Genomic DNA, 7,822 nt, shown 5'->3' with positions numbered 1-7,822 from the left:
AATTGAACATGAAGATGTAACCATAATAAATATCTATGGACCCAATGAAAGAGCCCCAAAATACATAAATCAGACTTTAAAAGAATTGAAAAGTCAGAAATTCAAGCTGGATTCAGAAGAGGGTGTGGAATGAGAGCTACCACTGCTAATATCAGATGGATCCTCCTTAAAAGCAGAGAATACCAGAGAGATGTTTACCTGTGTTCATTGACTATGCAAAGACATTTGATTGTGTACATCATAATAAATTATGAATAATATTGAGAAGAATGGGAATTCCAGAACACATGATTGTCCTCATGAGGACCTGTAAACAGATCAAGAGTTATCTGATAATAACATAGCCATCCTGCTCTCTTTTGGTTACTATTTTTATGGAATATCATTTTCCATCATTCTACTTTCAGCTTCTTGGTGTCCTCCCATCTAAAATGAGTCTCTTGTAGACAGTATATAGATGGACCCTAATTTTTTATCCTACAAATCAATCTCTTACATTTAATAGGAGAGCTAATCCACTGACATTTAATGTGATTACAGATAAAGGATTATTCCTGCTATTTAGTTATTTGTTTTCTGTATGTCTCATATATTTTTCCCAGATTGACTACACCAGAGGCAAGAGGCAAGAGGCAATGCAGCTCAATTTTCTCAGCCAAAACAAGGCCAGGAGCTGACTGTGGAACAAACCATCAACTGCTCATATGCAAGTTCAACTTGAAGGTGAAGACAATTAAGTCCAAGACAGCCAAAATATGAGCTTGATTATATCCCTCCTGAATTTAGAGACCATCTAAAGAATAGATTTGATGCACTGAACACCAATGACTGAAAACTAGAGGAATTGTGGGATGACGTCAAGAACATCATCCATGAAGAAAGCCAAAGGTCATTAAAAAGACAGGAAAGGAAGAAAAGACCAAAATGGATGTCAAGAGACTCTGAAACTTGCTCTTGAATAAAGAGTAGCTAAAGCAAATATAAGAAATGATAAAAGGGCTGAGCAGAAGATTTCAAAGAGCAGTTCAAGAGACAGTCAACTATGATGAAATGTGCAAAGACCTGGAGTTAGAAAACCAAAAGGGAAGAACATACGTGGCATTTCTCAAGCTGAAAGAACAAAAAAATTCAAGCCTTGAGTTGAAATATTGAAAGATTCTATGGGCAAAATATTAAATGATGCTAGAAACATCAAAACAAGCTGGAAGGAATATTGAGTCACTATACCAAAAGGAAGTGGTTTATGTTCATCCATTTGAGGAGGTGGCATATGATCAACAACCACTGGTATTGAGGGAATAAGTCGAAGCTGCACTGAAGGAATTGGCAAAGAACAAGGCTCCAGGAGTTGACAGAATACCCACTGAGATGTTTCAACAAATGAATGCTGCACTGGAGGCACACACTTGGCTATGTCAAGGATTCAGAAGACAGCTCCCTGGCCAAGTGACTGACAGAGACCCATATTTGTACCCATTCCAAAGTAAGGTGATCCCACAGAATGTGGAAATTATTCAACAACACATTAATATCTCACACAAGTAAAATCTTACTGAAGATAGTTCAAAAACAGTTGCAGCAGTATATTGACAGGCAGAGCTTCCAGAAATGCAAGCTGGATTCAGAAGAGAATGTGGAATGAGAGATATCATTGCTGATGCCAGATGGATCTTGGCTAAAAGCAAAGAACACCAGAAAGATGTTTATCTGTGTTTTATTGACCATGTAAAAGTATTCAATTGTGTAGATCATAAAAAGCTATGTATAACATAGAGAAGAATGAGAATTCCAGAACACTTGATTGTACTTATGAGGAACCTGTACATAGACCAGGAGGCTGTTGTTCGAACAGAACAATGGGATACTGCATGGTTTAAAATAAAGAAGGGAATGCATCAGGGTTTATTCTTTCACCATACTTATTAAATCTGTATGGTGTGCAAAAACTCTGAGAAGCTGGACTATGTGAAGAAGAACGTGGCATCAGGATTAGAGGAAGACTCATTAACAACCTGTGATACACCGATGATACAACTTTGCTTGCTGAAAGTGAGGATGACTTGAAGCACTTATTGATGAAGATTGCAGACTACAGTCTGCAGTATGGAGTACACCTCAACATAAAGAAAACAAAAATCCCAACAACTGGACCGATAAGCAGCATCACAATAAATGGAGAAAACACTGAAGTTGTCAAAGACTTCCTATTACTTGGCTGTACAATCAACACCAATGGAAGCAACACTCAAGACATCAGACAACGTATTACATTAGGCAAATCTGCTGCAAAAGACCTCTCTCAAGTACTGAAGAGCAAAGACGTCTCCTTGAAAACTAAGGTGTGTGTGACACAAGCCATGGTATTTTCAATCACCTCATATGCATGTGAGAGCTGAACAATAAATAAGGAGGAGCAAAGAAGAGCCGATGCTTTTCAGTTGTGGTGTTGGCAAAGAATATTGAAAGTACCATGGACTCCTAAAAGAATTAACAAATCTGTCCTGGAAGCAGTGCCTCCAGAATGCTCCTTGGAAGTGAGAATGGCCAGACTTCGTCTCAACAACTTTGGTTATGTTGTCAGAAGGGTATCACGTTCAACAAAGTGGTCAGTCATGGGAAAAGGGGAAGGCCCTCAACAAAATGGATTGACACAGTGGCTGCAGTGGTGGACTCGGGCATAGCAGGGATAGTGGGGCTGGTGCAGGACCGGACAGTGTTTTGTTCTGTTATACATAAGGTCACTATGAGTCAAAGATGACTCGACAGCACCTAACTAACAACATAGGTTTTTTATTCCTCAGTGCATCCATTACTAACTTCCTCTTTTTTTTTTAATTTATCTGATTTTGTTGTTGTTAGGTGCCATGCAATCACCTCCAAATCAAAGCAACTCTATGTGCAACAGAACAAAACGTTGCTCTTTTCTGCACCATCCTCACAATTGTTGCTATGCTTGCACCCATTGTTGCAGCCACTGTATCAATCCCACTTGTTGTCAGTCTTCCTCATATCTTTTCATTTCCTTCTTTTCCTATCTGTATTTTTAGTTATTTTCTTTGTAGTTACCATTTTCTAAAAAAAAAAAAAAAAGATACAGTTTATTGAAATACAATTTATGTACAGTGAAATACACAAAACTAAAGTGACATGGGTCAATGTTTGCTTGTTCATTTTTTCCCCAGTGTTCTCTCCCCTCCCCTCCCACCCCTGGTAATCAACAAAGAAAGTTTCCTTCCATATAAAAACATTTCCTTGACTTTTTACAACAATGAACTAATACTGTATTTGTCCTTCTGTTATTGACTTATTTTACTCAGCATAACGGCCTTCAAGTTTATCCATGTTATGCGGTCTTTTGCAGATGCTACATTATTCTTTAGTGTTGCATAGTATTCCTTTGTGGTATGTACCATAGCTAGGTTATCCATTCTTCTGCTGATGGGCACATAGGTTGCTTCCAACTTTCTGCTACTGTAAATAGTGGTGCGATGAACATGAGTGTGCATGCATATATCTGCTCTCATCCTGGCTCTCACTTCTTTAGGATATATACCTAGTAATGGGATTGTTGGGTCAAATGGTATTTCTAATTCCAGCAAAAAAGTAATCCTTAAAAAAAGGGAACCATCATGTTGTTTTCCAAAATGGTTGTACTACTTGACAGTCCCAGCAGCAGCATATGAGAGTCCCAATCTCTCCACATCGTCATCAGCATTTGTTATTTTCTGTCTTGTTGAACTTTGCCGTTAGTGCTGGGGTGAGATGGTATCTCATTGTTTTGATTTGCATCTCTCTGAGGATGATCATGAGCATTTCTTTATGTATTTGCTGGCCGCCTGAATATCTTCTTTAGTGAAGTATCTATGCATGTGTTCTGACCATTTTTTAACTGGATTGTTAATCTTTTTGTTGAGGTACTGTAGTTTTCTATAAATTCTACAGATTAGTCCTTTGCCAGATATGTAATTATCAATAAGTATGAATTTGTTGTTGTTACTTTCTTATGTGCTTTGTTGTGGTATTCCTGATTTCTTTCTTCCATATAATTTCCTGTGCTGAGCTCATTTTGGTTATGAATCATGTTATCACTTCCTTCATTGCTATTGTTTTAGTATTTCCTAAATATTTGTGCTTGTCCTCTTTTTTTATTGTGATGTGAAGGTTTATCATTTTTCTTTGAGGTTAACCTGTGATTTAGTTTTCTCCCCAAGATTAGAACACTCCATTCTATCTTGCAACTCTCTTGACTTCCTTGCCATTTAGAAGTTCTGTAACTACACAGTATTTTCCCTCTTTTTGGTTTGTAGTTGTCCTCATTTGTCAATTGATGTCTCTGGTTGCCTGCTTACAATCTTGTAGGTTTATTTGCTTTGGATACTTCCATAACTCGCCTGGTTTCTGGGTTATGTCATCATGTGTGTTAATTACCAGTTGTTGTTTGCTGTTCGTTCTCTGTCCAAAGGACTCCTTTTAGCATCTCGTCAGGTTGGTCTGGTTTTATCAAATTCCCTTTACTTCTGCTTATCTGAAAATGTCCTAATATCACCATCAAATATGAGGAACAATTTTGCTATGTATATCATTCTTGGTTGGAAATTTTTCTCTTTCAGGGTTTTATATATACCATCCCATTGTCTTCTTGCCTGCATGGTTTCTGCCTAGAAATCCAAGCTTAGTCTTATTGGTTGCCCCTTGTAGGTAATGTTTTGTTTTCCTTGTGCTGCTTTCAGGATTCTTTCTTTGCCTTTTGGTGAGTTTGGTAATGATATCTCTTGGTGATTTTCTTTTGGGGTCTATCCTGTTTAGGGTTCATTGGATTTCTTGAATGGATATATTCTCATCTTTCATCATACCAGGGAAATTCTCTTCCAACAAATCTTACATAATTTTCTCTGTGGTTTTATTTTTCTCTTCCTGTTCTGGAATTCTGATTACATGTAGTTTATTCCTTTTGATGGTATCCGATAAAAACCTTAGGCTTCCTTCATTTTGTTTTGATCTTTTTACTGATTGATCCTTCTCCAAAGAAGTACTGAGGTATTTTTCAATCTCACTAATTCTGCCATCCATTGATTCAATTCTACTCCTTGCCCGTTCAATGTGTTATCCCTGGAATCCCGTATGTCCCTGGAATCCAAATGAGAATGCTGTTACTTTAAAATCCAATATGGCCATTTCTTATAAACATTCAAAATGGCTGTGCCATCAGTCACTTTAAATATCCAAAATGGCCACCGCCTGTAAACAATCAAAATGGCTGCACCCTCCAGACAGCCAAAAGTCCACAGCTCAGATTGTCTCCCTCCTTGCTGTCTTCCTAGTCACAGGCCACCAGTGCCATCATCCCTGCAGCCCTTGGTGACCAGGGCTGATCTTTAGGTCAATTCTCAGGTCCCAACACCACTTGAATATTCAAGCTGTTGATCCCGTCAAAGGAGCTGACAGTCTGCTACTCCAACTATCTCTGTACTCACTGTTTTCATTCAGGTTTTTCCAATAGTTTGTGCCAAATCCACTTCTGTATACTGCCTTTTAAAACTCAGAGCTCCAGGATTACCTTCTGTATCTCTGTCAATTGGTTTCTCTTTTCTTTGTTGAAGAGGGTCTGTGTAGCTTCTCTGCCTGTTCCACCATCTTACTGAAGTCCCCTCTTTGTAGTTCTCTTGTGGATTATATTTAAAATTCTAAACTTACAAAAACCAAGTTTGAATAATACAAAGTTAACTCCAGTAGTATACAACCACTCTAGCCCTATGCATCTCCATCTCTTACCCTTTTAAATGACTCATTTCTTTTATAAGGATCATCACAAAGCTAGTTCTTATGAAGCAGAGGTTAAAGGTATCCCAAATGTCCAACTTTTCTAAACTGCTATATCACTCCATCATCTGTAATCATCAAGTACTCCCCCTTCTCTCAGTATTCTCACTCTAGTCTTTGGCTTCAGTAATTCACTGCAGTTCTCATCAAGAACTCACAAACCATACTTACAGTTAAGTAGTTTATTAGAAAAGTAATAGGGTACAACTTGGGATGAGGAAGAACTCAGAAGTAACAGAAACTCAGAACACAATTCTTGATTAGGATAGCTTCTTCTCACCCTCTGCTGCTACGCTGTTTGCGGCCTTTTTCCCCTGGGCCCTGCACAGGGCCTTCTCCAGCAAATGTTCAACTCTTAACTCAATGGGTTGGCAAGCATTGCTGCACCCATCTCACTCCAGTCTCCTGGTTTCTACCACACCGCATACCTATTGCTCTTGCTACTGCTGTACCACCTTTTCTTGCTGTCTTCCATCTTCTCTCTCTCCATGTTTCCCTTTAAGTCTAGCAGGATGGCAAAACTGACCATTCCTTCCATTATGATTCAATACACCTTATTTACATGGCCCCACCCAAAAACGGTTCCATATACCTCACATGTATTATTAGCAATGCTCTCCAACCCCCGTGGTGGGCAAAAAACACTTTATTTGCATAGTTCCACCCAATCATTCTGGAGGAGTCACAAGACCATGCATGGCTACAAGGGCCACATTTAGTCATTTATTCCATTGTATCTTTACAGTGTCGCTAGACTGTGTGCCTATTGTTCTGGTTACCTAGTGCCATTCTGATGGGAATATACCACAACTAGGATGACTTTACAAACAGGAGTTCATTCTCTTACAATTTTGGAGGCTTTAAGTCCAAGCTCAAAGTGCCAGGCTCTAGGGGCTGAATGAAAGCCCCTCGACTCTGGACTTCAGCTCTGCCTCTTGCTCCCGGCCCACTGAAACTAGAGGCATCTCTCCAGTCAGGCAGCTGCTAGCTGCTGAGGCTGACAAACCCAAGGTCAACAAGTGAAAAGGCACAGTCCCAAAATTACCAAACCACATGGCAGACCACTGGTTCAGGTCCACTGAAAGTTCCCAAGATCAGCAGAACACAGCAGGCTGCTGAACAACGACAAAGCTACGTGCAGGGTCCAAGCATGCCATAGGCTAGAGACCATTCCCAAAGTTTCTCCTTATATACAGGAAGCAGACCACATCCCAAAGGCAGCTACTCAGCTGCTTGTGGTAGATCCCACCATGGAGATGATTGCCAATCTCACCATGGGGAATAACAACCACCAGCTGCCCAGCCACTCAACCAGGCCCAGCCAAGTTGACACACAAACGTTAACTACCACAGGTTTTTTCTTTCAGGATTTTAAATATAACATCCCACTGCCATGGTTTCTGAGGAGAAATTGGGTATTACTCTTATTGAGGATCCTTTGTATATGTCAATTCTTATTGCTTTCACAATTCTCTTTCTCTTTAGATTTCAACTATGACTAAAATACGTCTAAGTGTGCCTCTTTTTTGGGTTTATCCTACTTGGAGTTCATAGAGCATTCTGGATAGGTAGAATCATGGCTTTTTTCAGATGTGGGATTTTGCACTACTGTGTCTTCAAATATTTATCTGGCTTCTCTCTGCCTCTCCTCCTTCTGGGACACTTATGTATGTTACTACAAAGCTCTAGTGGCGTAGTGCCTAAGGTATTTGACTGCTAACCAGAAGGCTGGTGGTTCAAATCCACCAGCCACTACTCGGAAGGAAGATTGGGCAATATAATTTCATAGAGATACCGGCTCAGAAACCCAAGGAGGCGTCGCTATGAGTTGGAAATGACACAACAGCAGTTGAGTTTGGTGTGTGTGTGTGTGTTTTAAATATATAGGTCCCTCAAGGACCTTTAGTAGCACAGTGCCTAAAGCACTTGACTGCTAACCAGAAGGCTGGCAGTTCAAACCCACCAGCCACTCCTCAGAAGGAAGGTTGGGCAATCTACTTCC

At 39.7% G+C, this 7,822-nt stretch overlaps 1 protein-coding gene across 1 annotated transcript in view; it reads right to left on the bottom strand.

The window, feature by feature from the left end:
* The window catches only part of MAST2 (microtubule associated serine/threonine kinase 2), a 394,690-nt gene that overhangs the window by 214,243 nt on the left and 172,625 nt on the right, over positions 1-7,822 (bottom strand). The gene's annotated exons all lie outside the window — the stretch shown is intronic.

This window comes from Orycteropus afer, unplaced genomic scaffold (genome assembly GCF_000298275.1).
Source record: "Orycteropus afer afer isolate SDZICR_OR568_19922 unplaced genomic scaffold, OryAfe1.0 scaffold00169, whole genome shotgun sequence".
In the NCBI taxonomy this organism is placed as follows: domain Eukaryota; kingdom Metazoa; phylum Chordata; class Mammalia; order Tubulidentata; family Orycteropodidae; genus Orycteropus; species Orycteropus afer.
Note: the sequence above shows the minus strand (reverse complement) of the source record. Positions and strands in the feature narration are given on the sequence as shown.